General features: G+C 36.9%; 1 protein-coding gene across 2 annotated transcripts in view; it reads right to left on the bottom strand.

The window, feature by feature from the left end:
* Positions 1 to 15420, bottom strand: part of B3GALT1 (beta-1,3-galactosyltransferase 1) — a 207367-nt gene that overhangs the window by 105412 nt on the left and 86535 nt on the right. For both annotated transcript variants that reach the window (XM_086750867.1, XM_086750866.1), the window contains exon 2: positions 5799 to 5940. The gene's annotated coding sequence lies outside the window, so the exon portion shown is untranslated. The remainder of the gene's footprint in view (positions 1 to 5798; positions 5941 to 15420) is intronic.

Below are 15420 nucleotides of genomic sequence, written 5' to 3'. Positions count from 1 at the left end.
AGATAAGCATACATGTAATTACAGTGATTACTATACAACAATAAACCATCACTGCTATTATAAAACCATAAAATGTTAGTCAACATACTATAAAATTTAAAATCTAATTGAAAGTGCTAGTTTAGCATAAATCCCAAGCTATCATTCTTTAATACTGTGAAATGAACGGGGTTTTTGAGGAGCTATTAATTGTTACTGACAAGCAATAACCACTGGAATGAAACTCTAATTATCAGCAGCCATTAATCACATTTACTGTCATCTGTGATGTCAAAAAAAATTCAATAGTATTCTAAACAGCAAAAATGAATTGATACCTCTTATGTTTTAATACACTTCATAGAAATCAGATGGTCCTTTGGTGGGCTAAGCAAGGAATTACAAAATGCTATTTTCATTCTAAGCACAATGTTTAGTCTTGTATTTTCCAGTTTAAAAAAGCTCTCCCACTTTATTCTGTTTTGATGGAAACTTAGATACCTTGCAGGTTTATTTCTATACAGTTATGTACAATTTGTAACATAATTTGTTGCTAGCATGATGTTATTGCAGTCACATGGCTTTAAAAACAAGAAATTATAGAGATCATCTGAGCATGTAGTTCACTAGTCTGTTCCAGGAAAGCACTTAATGTTACTTTTAGGGTGCAGGCTTGAGCAGGAGATGAAGTGTTCTTGGAGATGAGGGTGTAAATAAGGTGCCTGGACATTCAAATAAAATGAACTCGCTCAGAAAAAGTCATTCTATACTTTTAATCTTGCTCATTTTTCAGATTCCGTTGTTTACTTTAGATAATTGGTTACTTTTTTTTTTTTTTGAACCTGCACAGCATATCAAAAACATACATGTACGTCTTTGGGAATAAAAGGATAGTAAACTGTTCAGTATTTTACCAGTGAGTGGATTGGCCAAACATGCAATGTAGGCATGGCAGTTAAAAAGCCATGCTTGCAGAACAGGATCTACTTATTATACCCCTAAAAATTTCTGATATTACAAATAGCGTTGTTGGACCATTTAGGGCATACTCTGGTCCTTGCTCTCAAGTGATATTGAGGTTTCTTCTGGACTACTGCAAATACGGATCATGCTGGGTGAACAGGATAGGAGACTTCGCCAGTCATTTGCCTTGAAAGTGTCAGCTTTTGATGGCATAAATAGACTTAGATGACAATAGCGTGGAAGCACTGGTCTATAATCTGTTGTGAATAACTTCATTTAGAAGAAGCAGTGAAATCCTACATATTTTGTTTACTATACTGTGCTCTTCATCCATTCTTCATAATCCGTCAAAGATACAAGTCTTCTAACATGAATCAACAGAGCAGGAATAACATCTGTTCATAATATATTGCAAATATCCAGCAGAGTATCTTTTTGGAAGAAGCATATGAGAACTGACAGTTGAATACATATCAAAAGAAGCTCTAACAGAAGTACAGAAACTGTATTCAGCTAGGTCTTACGCACCTCTAAAGCACAGAGCAGTTGCTTGTTTTTCAACTTTTCAAGTAGAAGTGTATTTATAACATTGAGTATATTAGTGCCTGTGGAAGTGAAAGTCAGAGGCTGACCACACTAACAATTTTATTATTCCAGTTTATGTAACCGGTGTTCCAAATTTTTAAATACTGCATTTTCACTAAAACCGGGATGCGTAGCTGACAGTACAGTTTTATAATGCACAATGTACTATTTAAATAGGTCATGTCTTCAAGATTTTGTCCTCTCTGAAATTCTCTTAAGATGTTGTCACCATTCACCCTTGATTATTTAAAAACTGTGGTTAGATAAAAATACTTTACTTGTGATTTTCCTTCTAAATGTAATTGAACGTTTTTCATCTGAAGCATGGCAAATTTTTGGCCTATCTGCATTTTCTTAAACTAATTGAAGACTTCAAAAGTGTACACATCTAAAGTAATCAATATTCTACTACAATACTGTCATGATCAATTAATGAAAAAATTAACTGCCTAAATGAATTAATTAGCAGAGAAAACTTTGTCTATCATGAGAGAACTTTGGAACGTGATGCTTTTCTTGATGTTTTCCTGACTCGTTCAATGTGAAACTTGAATAGTTTGTAAATTTATTAAAAAATAATTGTATTAATAATGACCATGTTACGACAGGATTTTAGGTTGAAGAATTCATACTGACGTTCCATTTATGATATTTAATTAAACATTTTAATCTTTTCAGTTGAAATTACTAAGTATTTTTTAAAGTTATTTTTCCATAACCAATTTAAAACAGCGGCACTGAAAATTTATTATGAAATAATGTATTCATTTATGCTTGTTGTCAAGGTAACAGTTTATCAGAATAACAGAAATCAAAGTGTTTAAAATGTAGTTGTAATTTCTCAATTTATTAGGGTAAGGTAAACACTAATTCTATCAAACACTAGTTATCTTTCATTAGTATGGAACTGAATATGTTCTTAGAAGGAAAAAAATATACAAATATTACAACATGGAGTCTTTAAAATTGAGCTGTCAGTTAACGTATCCAAGATTCCTACTAACTTAAAAGGGAGGAACACCCCTGAGTACAACAGCGAGAACTGGCTTTTTCCCTCCTTCCCTCTTCTTCTTGCTCACTGAATAATAACTCTAATTTAGTGACATCAGTCATTTTTGCATTGGCCTTTTTTACGGCTGGAACAGAAGATAGTGTGTGGAATGAGCATAAGTAGCATTCAGACAGAAATGTATGAAAACTTGATAGATTTTGATAATATGGTGAAAAATGTGTCATGAGTTGGTGTTAACGTTAGCTGAGAAATGGAAACGGATGCAGTAATTCACACAACAATTGCAGTTGCACCCCTCCTGCCATCGCAGGGCTGCAAGTATTTAGGAATGTAAGCCACTGAAGTGTCAAACCTTGAGACTGGTAAACTGTACCCAGTGGGTTTTGGTAGTGAATGCAAGGAGGGCAAAGCTTACAGGGGCCATACAGCCATGATAATGTATTCATGTTACCAGGAGGCTGTGTTATCTTTAAATGACATTGCGTCACTTCGATGACTTATTAAAAAAAAAAAAAAAAAGTAGTTATCTTCCTAATAGCTGGTAAAAGCTAACAGAAAAGCAAAATGCATAACTCGTAATAGGAAATATTGAGAGTTACTAGAATTTCTCTGATTTATTCCTGCTAAAGATCTGGCTAAAGGGAACAAGCTTATACTTTTTGGCTGCTCAAAATAAACACTTGAATAGATGATAGCTCTGAAGATGCCATCTGAAGTATTGCACAATTAGCATGAATAATTTTAAAATACTCTGTTCCTGTAACAGATCTTGAAATGCCTCATCTAATGGACTGTGGTGTTTAGAGCCAAACTATTCAAAGAAGATGCAAGCCTGTACATTTCCATTATTTGGTATCACAGAATTTGTCATTTAAAATTTAAGTGGTGACTGAATAATAGCTCCTGAAGCTATCTTCATCTGACCTTGGTTGGATTTTGCTTTAGTCAGACTACACCTCCAAAGATGGCAGTGCAGGGTGAAGCTCAATTTATTGGCGTGGGAAGAACTGAATTACCAAGCAAATACTGTCACATGAAATACAAAAGATTTTTTCATTGCACCTACTTGCCTGAAATCTTGGCTAAGTTTTGGCCAAGTTAATAACAATCGGCTTGTGAATTCTGATATATTGTAAAAGGAAAGCCTTTTTAAATTTGGAGATGTTGTTTGGTTTGGGTTTTCTTAGGCCCTGTGAATAGCTCACTTACCCTGAAACCAAATTGACACAATTAATTTAGGCTTCTTTTACTTTAATTGTTTTCAGCAAATACTCACCTGCCCTTATTATTCTAATAATGCATTTGATGATAATGAAATAATATAATATATATAATAAAATAGATGTGCATATGAACTCTCATTTTTAGAGACTACTCATTTAATTTTTCTCCAGCCTACTCCATGTAAAACTTTTTTTAATGTAAAATGGTATTATGGTAACGTGTGTAGCATTGCACATAGCATTTGCTGACTTTTGAGCCAACCTGCTCTGAGAGTGTCTGTAGGCTTTTACATATGGTAGCTGACAATTTCTTCCTATTTAAATATTCCTGATAGGAGTTTATTACTTTTCAGTAGCTGGAGAGCAGTATGGCTCACATTCAATTCTTGTATTTAGTTCCATCTCCATTTCAGTTACAGACCTTATTGCTATAATTAAGAACTATACAATTTGTGTTTAGTATCCGATATACCTTGAGTGTGTTCTGTTCTCCTTTCGCTTCCCAAGTTAATGCAAAATAAAAACATGTCGTATGGCAAATTGAATCAACTGTAACTACGTCTTTTATCATGTTGCTTTTACAATATGATATTCCCAAGTTTGTAACTGATGAATATTGCACGTCCTAGAGAAACTCTAGCTGTATTATGCTTCTTCTCCCATTAGAGGCATCCTTGCTGATACTCTAGCCTTTTTTTAACATAAAGACAGAAGCTGTCATTTTGCAAGAATCAGTAACATACAAAGGAATAGGCAGAATGTCTATGTGTGGTAATCTTACCAAACAGCAAAAAGTGAGCATGGACACAATATTTCATTATCATTAATTTTAGAGCATATAATTGACATGATGTAACTGTAATAATGAGTTTTATGTAGTTTGGGAGGCTTCACTGTGGATTTCTGTTTGTTTATTTTTAATTTCTGTAAAGCTCCTGGGAATTCATAGAGTGTGTTATTCCAGTAGTGGATTTCCATAGGTTTGGAGTCAGTCATCTGAAACGTGCTGTCTGGGAGCATTAGATGCTGATCTATGAAAGTGAAAGGCATATTGTAGAAGGGTTAAAGCACTTCTCCCACAAGGCCAAACTCTAAAGGGTATTCTATTTTGAACATATACTAAGTGGATGTGATAAGCTGATGATGTTGCTCAGGAATGTGAAACACTAAGTAACCATTTCTTAATAGTTGACGTGTGTTGGTATACCAGCATCTCATGTTAGCTTTAGTTTTGTAAGTGGAAGGGAGAGGTAAGGATTAAGCAGATAGGTATGTAATGTTTAGTTATGAGCATTTCCATCTTACACCTGTAGCAAAAATGCAATTTCAATTTATTCTAAAAGTTAAGTATATCTAAGAAGTTAAGAGAATGTTTCCATTACGAACATTTGCATCATGTAACATGCAGTTAGCTTAGCTTCCCAGCTTGTTTTAGGCTGTAGAGAACGTACAGCCTCCACAGTCCTACTGTGTCACTACAAGCGGTACAGAAACTTTTCTCCAAAGTAGGGGAGCAGAGGAGCAAAGGATGAATTGTTGCTCACTGTTCTTGCAGCTTTGCTCCTTGGTAAATATATTTTTACTCCTCTCTAGTCAGGCTTAGGAAATAGATGTGTACTCAAGCTCTGCGTGAACCTTCCACCTGTCACCACTGTAAGAAGGGAGAGGTAGGGAGAGGTTGTTTTTCTGCAGCCCAAGAGACCAGGACAGGATAATGTAAGGTCTGAGAACTCTGAACTGTAACAGTGTTTTACTTAAACAGAATAAAATAAAATACAAAAATGGATTTTACTAAAAGAAATGCCAAACCACCAGTATAGTAAATATTTTCACTGAGGATAACGGTGATTTTGCTCAATAATAAAATTCATTGTGTGAGTGAGTGTAAGTAGGATATATGTGTGTGTGTATGTATGTCCATAGACACATATAGCAGTAATCCTCAGAAATACTAGGAAGGACAAGATAAACATAAACTGTTCAATACGATTCTTTGTACAATTTACACTTTATACAGAAGCACCTGAATTCCTTACCTGATTTTTTTTAGAAACAGCTCTGCCTTTCCGTCCTTAATTTTTCTTTCTTTCTTATCTGCATCATATGTACTGCTCTTCTCCACTCTTTGCTTGCCTCCTTGTCACATATGAAACCAGTGTGGACTGTATATTGATAAACCTGCGTTGACAAATATCCGTGAGTTACATATGGGTAAATGAAAGACTTTTTTTTATTACTCTTCTATCTTCCATGAAAAGAGAGATAGAACAATGAGAAACTTGGGATCAAGTTCTAATGCAATAGGTTGGCACATGTGAACACTGCCGTATTTTTAAATTGCTAACCACTTAGATCTGCGCACAAAATCTATTTATATAATTTAAAAAAATGTGGTAACATGAACATAGAAATAATGTAGGTGTCTTACAGCACAAAACGTGGGCTTATGAGAAAGAGAAACTATGAGTGTTTGGCAAGTTGTCCTTTGGAAGCCCAAGCACCGCCTTCAGAGTGACCAGCCATACTGAGAAGTGCCACAGACAGGTTTAGTTGAAGCATTTATCTGTTTTCTTTCAGGCCTGATCTTGAAGTTTACAACAAGGTGCCTGTCTGAGACACCTCTGCAGGGTTTAGTGATTTTCACAGAATTCTGATCTGGCTTGCAAGAATTATCCTTATATTGTAAATGGCAATTTTCTAAATTGCAATTTAAAGGAGGTTAGTGTGTTTCTTTTTCTGTTTTGTCACTTTTTGGTGGTTTGTTTTTTTTTTTGACAAAACTTATTTCCTGGCTTTTCCTTAATTCGTAACAGTCCCTTCTCCATCTCTTGTGCATCTTTTCCCCACCTTTTGCTTTTGAACCATCATGCCTTTAGGCAAGAGTCCATAAATTCAAATTGTATGATCCTGTTTTATGAACTTAGCTATTTCCAACATTCTAATTTCTAATCCTATGACTTCCTTAGTTAAATCCAAGATAGTTTTAAACACCTGTGTGGGGAATTTGATCATGATTATTTGAAATGACATATTTTTGTCATACAAGCAGGTATGAAAAGTAATTAAAATTTGGGAACATGTAGTGGTGCCAAGGTATTTTAATTTAATTAAACTGTAGACTCGTGGGACATCTTTTCTAAAATATAAAGCACATCTTTAAAATAATTTCTACATTCACAGGGAACTTCTTTTTTTTTTTTTTGGAAGGACAACAGCCGTATTTGTTCGTGCTTTTCCAGTAGGATTGTTGTCAGAATGAAGACAAAAAGCATAGAAATACTTAAAATGGCTTTCTTTAAATTACAAAAATGGTTCTGCCCTTTAATGCATGGAGTCCTTGAGCATTCAGTCTCAAGGAGCACATCAGCCTGCCTGCCACTGAGCCTGGCCGGGCAGCCTTCTGTGGCACAGAGACACAGATGTGATACAGTGGCCAGAACCCCGAGTCAAAGATGAACTTAGCCTACAAAGAGCAGAATTTGGCTCCATGTGTCCCTTTGTCTCACTGCTAAAAATCTTTACGTGTAATAAACATGGTCATCAAAATTCGCTTATGACAAGTAACAGGTAGCTTGTGCATCATTTATCACAGACTTCTGCCATTAATCACCTCTTCATGTACTTTAACACGTAATATGTGTTTCCTTAGAGCATGCTGTGTTTAATACGGTGTCCAGCTTTTCACAGGGAGGATATTAAGTGAAAACCATTCTTATTTGCCTGGAAATTCATGCCACACACGAAATACCATGTTTTCTGTGATGAGTTAGCAGGAACCATCTGGCATGTCCCCCCCGCCCCCCTCAGTGAGGAGTGGAATGCAGAGATGGAGGGTGAGGAGTGTATTTACTTTTGACAACAAAACCAGCTGCTGCCATTGCTTTTAGCTGTAAGGCAAACATGCTGGAAAAGGTGACTATCTATTGTGATTCTAGCCCACTGGGACCAACTATGACTGTTGGTGACAGCAAACCTCTTAAAATCCAGAGGAAAATTGCTTTATGGCTTATGTCAGGAGGGCATGTACAAACACAGCTCCAGCTGGGACCTGGCACCCAGCAGTAGAAACCTCAGGCTTGAAAAGTATCATGGTGAGTTCAAGTAAAAATCTCCCCCTTCTCCTGCCTTCCTTTTGGTAGAAAATTAAATTGGAAAAGACAACTACTTTTCTCTAATGATAACACAAGATTCTGAAATTAAGCACAGCAGGTAGAAACATCTGACACAGATTTTAAAGATACTGCATATTCATATGCTGAAATGTTTTCCAGTGCTGACAGCTAACTATTCCAAGTGGAAAAAGGTACATGCTCTGCTGTTGTTCACTCCCTGCCAATTTCCCTTCTTAAAACTCTGGCACCAGATTTTGGGGAATGTGTACTCTAATCTCTGTTATTCTTACCATCATCCATCAGACTAAGAAAGATATTTACAGAGGCAAATCATTTTGACTTTGAGTAGGATTGCAGCAAATAGGTATATTTTCAAAATTTTTGTGAAAGGGAAAAGGGATATTTCTTCACTAAACCCACTTTATTCCCTTCTTATTTCATATTGTACAAAAAGAGCACTGTGTTGTGCTGTGCAGGTACCTAGAGCATATTTCAGGAGCAAAATATAAACATTGGCAGCAAAGGGCACTTTATGCAAATGCGCTTCCTGAGTGATGGCTCTTCCTCCCTGATGATTCTGGCAAGACATAATAATTTGGGGAAATAAGTGGAGCGCCCTGCCCTTCAGCTCTTTTCTCTAGAGCACGTACATCCCCTTGCACATAGGATTATGACAAAATAAAAGGTTCATTTGGGTGGGAGCTTCTTTTAAAATACGTTCAATATATCACTGTAGAAAACAGTAGAGATAAAGCAGAGCTATAAAAGACACACTTTTAGGAAGAGAAAACAGACCATCATGCCTAACTCTGTATTGCACTCATTTTCCTTTTACAGCCCACCTGTCAGTTCTGTTATCCTTGTCTAGAAAAGAATTTACGGTAAGTCTCTGCTTCAATCAGTTTCCATGGTAACTTGGTTCTGTTTTAAAACCTTTACATAAAAAAGCTTGGTTAAAATGATAATGAGCTGGAGTGCTTGCCAAAACCTGAACTACACCTTTCCCATTGCTCAAAAATAATCAGATTGGGGTGTCACTCCATCTACTCCAGTTCCTTTAGCTTCTACAACACTGTCTTACTAACCGAGTCAGATCAGTGTCTTTGCCATCTGGAAATCTCAGTTTTCAGAGATGTGTAGGGTTCCTGGCACTGACTAGTGTTTACACATTACGTTCTGTGAAGCAGAGTAAAGCATGTTAGGGCCTGGAGTCTCGAGTTCACTAGGGAAGGATCCCTCTGTGTGTACAGTATCTACAGCGGGGCTGAAAGCTCCAAGGACCGTAGCATCTTTTAAGAAATGACCCAGAAGAGACAGACTGTCTCCCTTCTAGAAAAGGTTTTTCACAGAGGTAAGAAAAAAAAATTCCATTCAGGCCAGATCAAGGGGAAATAAAAGTTCAGAAAAAACAAATGAAAGTTGTAATTTATTCTACAAATCTTGTGATACTGTTCCATCACTGTAGATACATATGTTTATCCGATCTTTAGTTATACCTTATCCTAGTTTCATGCTCATCTCTTGCACTCACGATTTCTGATTCTCTGGCTCAGTTTAACATTGTCTTTGACAGTCTTTTTCATAAGTCTTATTACTTTTTTATAGCATCTCAAATCTCATCTAGGAAAACATCAATATTCTTTTTTATGTAACTTAAATACTTCAGTGATAACATAAGTTTCAGTTACAGGGAAATCTTAAAAGAACTTATAATGTCGATCTGATAGAGCTCTTCAGCAATTACTTGGAAAACTTGCTGCATTTCATAGAAGATGACACCTTCCCTGTGATATCAAAAGCTCTTAAAATTCTGTACTAGATCTGCTCTTCTAAGTCGTATCAGGTAACTTAATATTTGTATAGGAAGTTTTTTGTTCCATAGGAGGCACTGATAGAATTTATGAAAAATAATTTTACATTGCTATATCTTCCAGGCAAGCACGCCAAAAGCTGATGAATGTAGGTATACAACATTAATTTACAACTGAGTTTGTCCAAACAAACACTTGGTAAAGATCTCAGGTTTTGGCATGGGATAAAGCAATATTATTTTCATGTGATAAGTGATTGCCCAGCTGGTCCCTATTAAGTGTTTTAAATAACACGAAAAAGTCCATGTTTGCACTGTATTTCATAGCTTGGATAGTATGAGATACTGATGCCTTGTCCTTAGTGTTACACAGAAGGGCACTGCTCAGTGATTTTTCACATCTCATTTCTGAATGGCACTACTATGCAAGGTGTATGCATGCTATATCCTTTATTTGGATTTACTTTTGTATAGACTAAACTTTCATTGTGATCTACTGTTTCATCTAGATAATATGATCCCCTTGAAATTCAGTTGCCATTTAAAAAGAAAGAATCAGTATCCTTGTCCCAAACCAAATAATATGGGTGTACTAGAAGTTCGATTTAGACCTACATAATTCCTCCCAAAACAACTTGAAAATACAAGCTTTCAAATGCATTTTTTCCACCTCTTATTTTTAACTAGCATTCTCATTTATCCCCTATGTCCTAACACTGTCTTACAGACATTAATTTCTGAGGGCAGGGCATTGTCAAATCAGTGTATCATAAATCTACTGAATTTCTTTCATCAGTCATGGCAATAACATCTTCACAGTACTCCTGCATGTCAGTAAAGTATGACCTTCTCTCACTGATCTGTGCAGACTATGCTTAATTGAACTATGCTTTTCCAGTGGGCATTTTTAACTTTCACACAATGATTTTTTCAATAGCTGACATCCAACCAACTGGTCTCCAGTTTCCAGTAGAAAGAATAAATAACATCTGATGCTTTGTCGATTGAAAAAAGTACTTATCCTTTTAACAGCTTTTAATGCAATTGAACAATTAAATATCCTCACACTTTCCATAGTTTTTTTAATTACTTTCATAAACCTTTGTATAAAAAGGAGGACTGACGCTATGCCTCTTTTCACCATTTTAGCATTATTGATTCCATCTTGATGATAATGTGTGCTCCAGAAATACTGTAGTTTGATGTGAAAACTGATCATGCTAGTTGGCTGCTTGAGATGGGAAATTTTGTTAGGCATAGTCTTTAATACAGTTCTTATTGTATTTAATTCATCTGTGTAGTGCAATAGTGCAATGGGCTGCATTTTCTTTTGCCCTGAGTATTGTTCATATGTACGCAGATCAATTGTTAGCTGCAAAACTATCTCAAATGTATTGTTTGATATTTCTGCCTCTTTTTAAGTAGATTAAAAAGTACTGTTAAATTTAGAGGGTCTTTTCTTAATTAAGTGTAAGCTCATTATGCTTACACTTTATAAAAAGTCCTTTCTTGAATCCTTTTTATTTTGAAATGTCTTTTATCATCTTATATTAATTATTAGCAAGTATTTGAGAAATACCAGTATCTATTAGTAATTTACTTGCTTGCTAGTAGGAATTCCAAATAGTTAATCTCTGTGCCTTAAATAATTTTTTCCCTTTATATCTCTGACTACCCTCATGTGGTGCTCTATACGGGTTTTTTCCCATGTTGCATTCAATTAGTGAGATTTTATTTAGTATCTGTTCTACCCCCTTACTGTGCCTTCTGAAGACAAATATCATATTTTGAAAGCTAGTTACATTGTGGTTAAAGTAGAACAAACCTGTTTGGATAAAATAATAAAAGCTCAAATATTCATGCATCCATGAACCTTCATATTACAGATCTCAGACACCTCTGCTGATGAAGGCTGAACGGGCTATGTATAAACAAGTATGTAAAATGAGAATTGGTAGCTTGTAAGAAGTTAACTGTGCCTGCGTTATCAGTTTGCTGCCATCTGGGGTATATGTGTTTCTGAGCTGGATGAACTTTGCCATGGTAATCTGAGCCTCAGTTTCCCTCTTTCCTGATCCTGGTGTCTCTTACACGGTGCATCCTCCAAACCTCCACATTATGTCCTTAACTTACTGTCAAGATCTGTCTCTCTCTGATTTCATTAGCCTTATGCAATGTATCCTCTCTCCCTCGCTGCATTCAAGAAATCATGTTTTGAAGTGTGCTACACAGAAAGAGATCAACAGAGGATTAGCATTGTGAAAGTTACAGGAGGGGAACTGAAGGTGCAAAGCTTGGAGTGTCAGGGAAGGAAAGAGCAGTGCTTTGTTCCTTCTCTCTGCCTGCTCCTCCTGTGAGTGGCATGGAGCAGGAAGCTTATCAGGATCATTAAGTTGCTAGCTGACCACATTAAAAAGGTAGAAAGGCTCAGAAAACTGAATCAGGCGCTTTCTGTTTGGCATACGTGGTCTGTTTGAGTTAAGAGCCACAGCATGTGAATAGTCTCAACATGCTTTCGCTTCTGCTGTTCTCCTGCCTCCAAGCCTCCTCTTGTCAGAGGCACTGGCCTATCTGGCGGTAAAACCTGCCACACGAAATGCTCCTGATCTTTACTGTGGCGAGGAGGAAATGAGAATTGTTTAATAACAGTGCGGGATAGGAAAGAGCAAACAGATGCTATGGGCAGAGGAGCTATGAGCTCCAACCAAGCCTTCAGGCATGCTTCACACCAAACCCTTTTCTGTTCTGGAAGGCCAAAAGGTTGTGAAGAAGTTAATTTCAAACTAATGTCATACCCACCCCATGCAATTAAGAAATTGTTGTCTCTAGAAATTCTCATGGTCACAATTGATACATGGGACTAATCGGATCATGATTTTTTTTAGCAGAACTGTTTTTAAAACCACACATATTCAGGTCACACTAAAATTAATTTTAAAAGTTCCACCTTATTTGGAAGATAACCAAAATCTGAAAATAATAAACAGAAACATGATCTTTTCATGTCATCTAATAGCACGGAATAAGTAGGTAGATGTATTTTCAAAATGAGTTTGCTGTCTCAAAGTGACAAAGTCATGGTTAACCATTAGGTCTGAATTCTAACAGAGTTAGGCCGGTCAGTAGGACTCAGGGAAACTCAGGTTCCTTGCATGGCTTCCGGGCTTCTCCCTTTTCTATAAAATGGAGGCCATGAGACTTCCTTAAGAATGAGAGAGTTGCGGTGTATGTAAGTAACTGAATAGGTAACAGAAAATAAATCATGCCTAATCACTCCTGGGTGGGAGTGTGGATCTGCTCGAGGGTAGGAAGGTTCTGCAGAGGGATCTGGACAGGCTGGACCAATGGGCCAAGGTGAACTGTATGAGGTTCAACAAGGCCAAGTGCTGGGTCCTGCACTTTGGTCACAACAGCCCTGTGCAACACTATAGGCTTGGGGAAGAGTGGCTGGAAAGCAGCCTGGCAGAAAGGGGCCTGGGGGTGCTGGTAATGAGCCAGCAGTGTGGCCAGGTGGCCAAGAAGGCCAACAGCATCCTGGCTTGTATCAGGAACAGCATGGCCAGCAGGAGTAAGGAAGTGATTGTGCCCCTGTACTCAGCACTGGTGAGGCTGCACCTCAAATACTGTGTGCAGTTTTGGGCCCCTCAGTACAAGAAGGACATTGAGATGCTGGACTGTGTCCAGAGAAGGACAACAAAGCTGGTGAGCTGTCTGGAGCACAAGTCTGATGAGGAGTGGCTGAGGGAACTGGGATTGTTTAGTTTAGAGAAGAGGAGGCTGAGGGGAGAACTTACCGCCCTCTACAACTACCTGAAAGGAGGTTGTAGGTAGGTGGGTGTTGGTCTCTTCTCCCAAATAACTTGGGATAGGACGAGATGAAATGGCCTCAAGTTGCAGCAGGGGAGGTTTAGGCTGGATATTAGGAAACACTTTTTTACTGAAAGAGTGGTCAAGCATTGGAACAGGCTGCCGAGGGAAGTGGTGGAGTCACCATCCCTGGAGGTCTTCAAAGAACGTGTAGATGTGGCCCTCCAGGACATGGTTTAGTAGGCATGGTGGTGCTAGGAAGATAGTTGGACTACATGATCTTGGAGGTCTTTTCCAACCTTAATGATTCTGTTATTCTATTTTCTGGTTAACTGTCATAATTTTACCTTAATATACTCAAAGATTTGCATCTTCTAATGTGAAGCTTTTCAATGAGATTACATAAATGAATCTTGTTTAATGTATCATTCTTAGAAAATTTATATCAGTTCCTGGATCACTCAGTTTCTAGGAAGAAATGCAATCTTCCTGTATGACTTTTAGAAGAATTGTATAAACAATTAATTTTCATCAGTGTGCTGAGAATCTAGAATTTGGGGGTTTATTAATAAAATCCAAACTAGCTTGCTTGGTTTTCCACCTTCCTTTCCTTCTTTAAAAATGTACAATTTGAAGAAAGCACAGTATCAGATGGAAGAACTCAATTTGGGCTTTTGAGAATATATGGCAATCATATATCCTTTCACAAAGCGAAAAGAATTAATTTCTCTAAATTACAAGTGTGAAAAGAATCAGCTATGGAGGTGTATGTCTTAAGCTTCATAAATACATCTGCTTTTGATTTCTAAAGATAATGTAAGGAATAGGGCAGCTACAACAACAAAAAAAAAGCAGGGTCAGTCAACAAGGTAACATCATCATTCTGAGTCGGGCATTGTTCCAGAAAATGGGGCAAATATTGATCTACTATAGCAAATATTGTGAATTCTGAGGTTATATATGCCACATGTAGCTGATTCACCAGCTTTGAAGCCCAGGGTGCCTCATAGGTGAATGTGCATTTAAACTGGAACTAAAGCTCAATGGGAAATGGGTTTGCTAATTTTTGCTAAGATGTCAGTTTAGTCAATCAGAACCTTTCTTAGAAAAATAGTATTAGGATGAAAGACAAAGATTTTCACAAATCTTCCAGGGAAAACTTGTAAACTTACCTAGCCACTTGTATTTCCCCTCACCACCCCCAAAACCACAAGTATAAAATCAAGACGTATTTAAGACAGTGTAACCTGTAACTTTTAAAGTGTTCAGCTTTAAAAAGTAGAAAAAAGAAAAAATGAAATAAATGCCTGGGAGAAAGTTACAGTAAGCCTCTTCAGAAAAGTAGAATGTTCAGAAGCTGGCTGGGTGATCCAAATCTAGAAAAACCCTCTAAAGCAAGTAACAGTAATTTGTACAGGCGATGTTCTCACCTTTGTGATATTCAGGTGTTTTCCTAGTAGAATTTTTCTGTCCTACCTTCCCACCACCGCTCCACATAACCTGAAAATCTCTGCCTTTAATACACATAAAATTACCTTTCTAGCATATCTTTTATACTGTTAAGCTGCTCAGTTCTTTATTCTCCACATTCACAAGCTTCAACAGCTAAGTAACTTATTTTATGTATGACTTATTAGTAGGACAGTAGCTAGTACTTAGTAGATCAAAAACCCTCTGAGTTACTACCCAAACTTAATTGTTTTGATGGAGGAATTTAAGTCTAATAGGCAAGCATAAAAATGTGGATTTCTTTTTTTAGCAATTTTGTTTCAATACTAGCATAACAGTGGGACTTTTTGTTCAATTGTGATTACATTTTTTTTTGCGGTTTTTGTTGAGTTTGATTTTCAGGAATAGAAGATGCAAGACATATTTTGGCCCAAGAAGCTTACTCACTCATGTGAGTTCAGTACTGTCTTTAGTGCTATA

This window comes from Chlamydotis macqueenii, chromosome 6 (genome assembly GCF_036417535.1).
Source record: "Chlamydotis macqueenii isolate bChlMac1 chromosome 6, bChlMac1.mat, whole genome shotgun sequence".
NCBI lineage: Eukaryota > Metazoa > Chordata > Aves > Otidiformes > Otididae > Chlamydotis > Chlamydotis macqueenii.
Note: the sequence above shows the minus strand (reverse complement) of the source record. Positions and strands in the feature narration are given on the sequence as shown.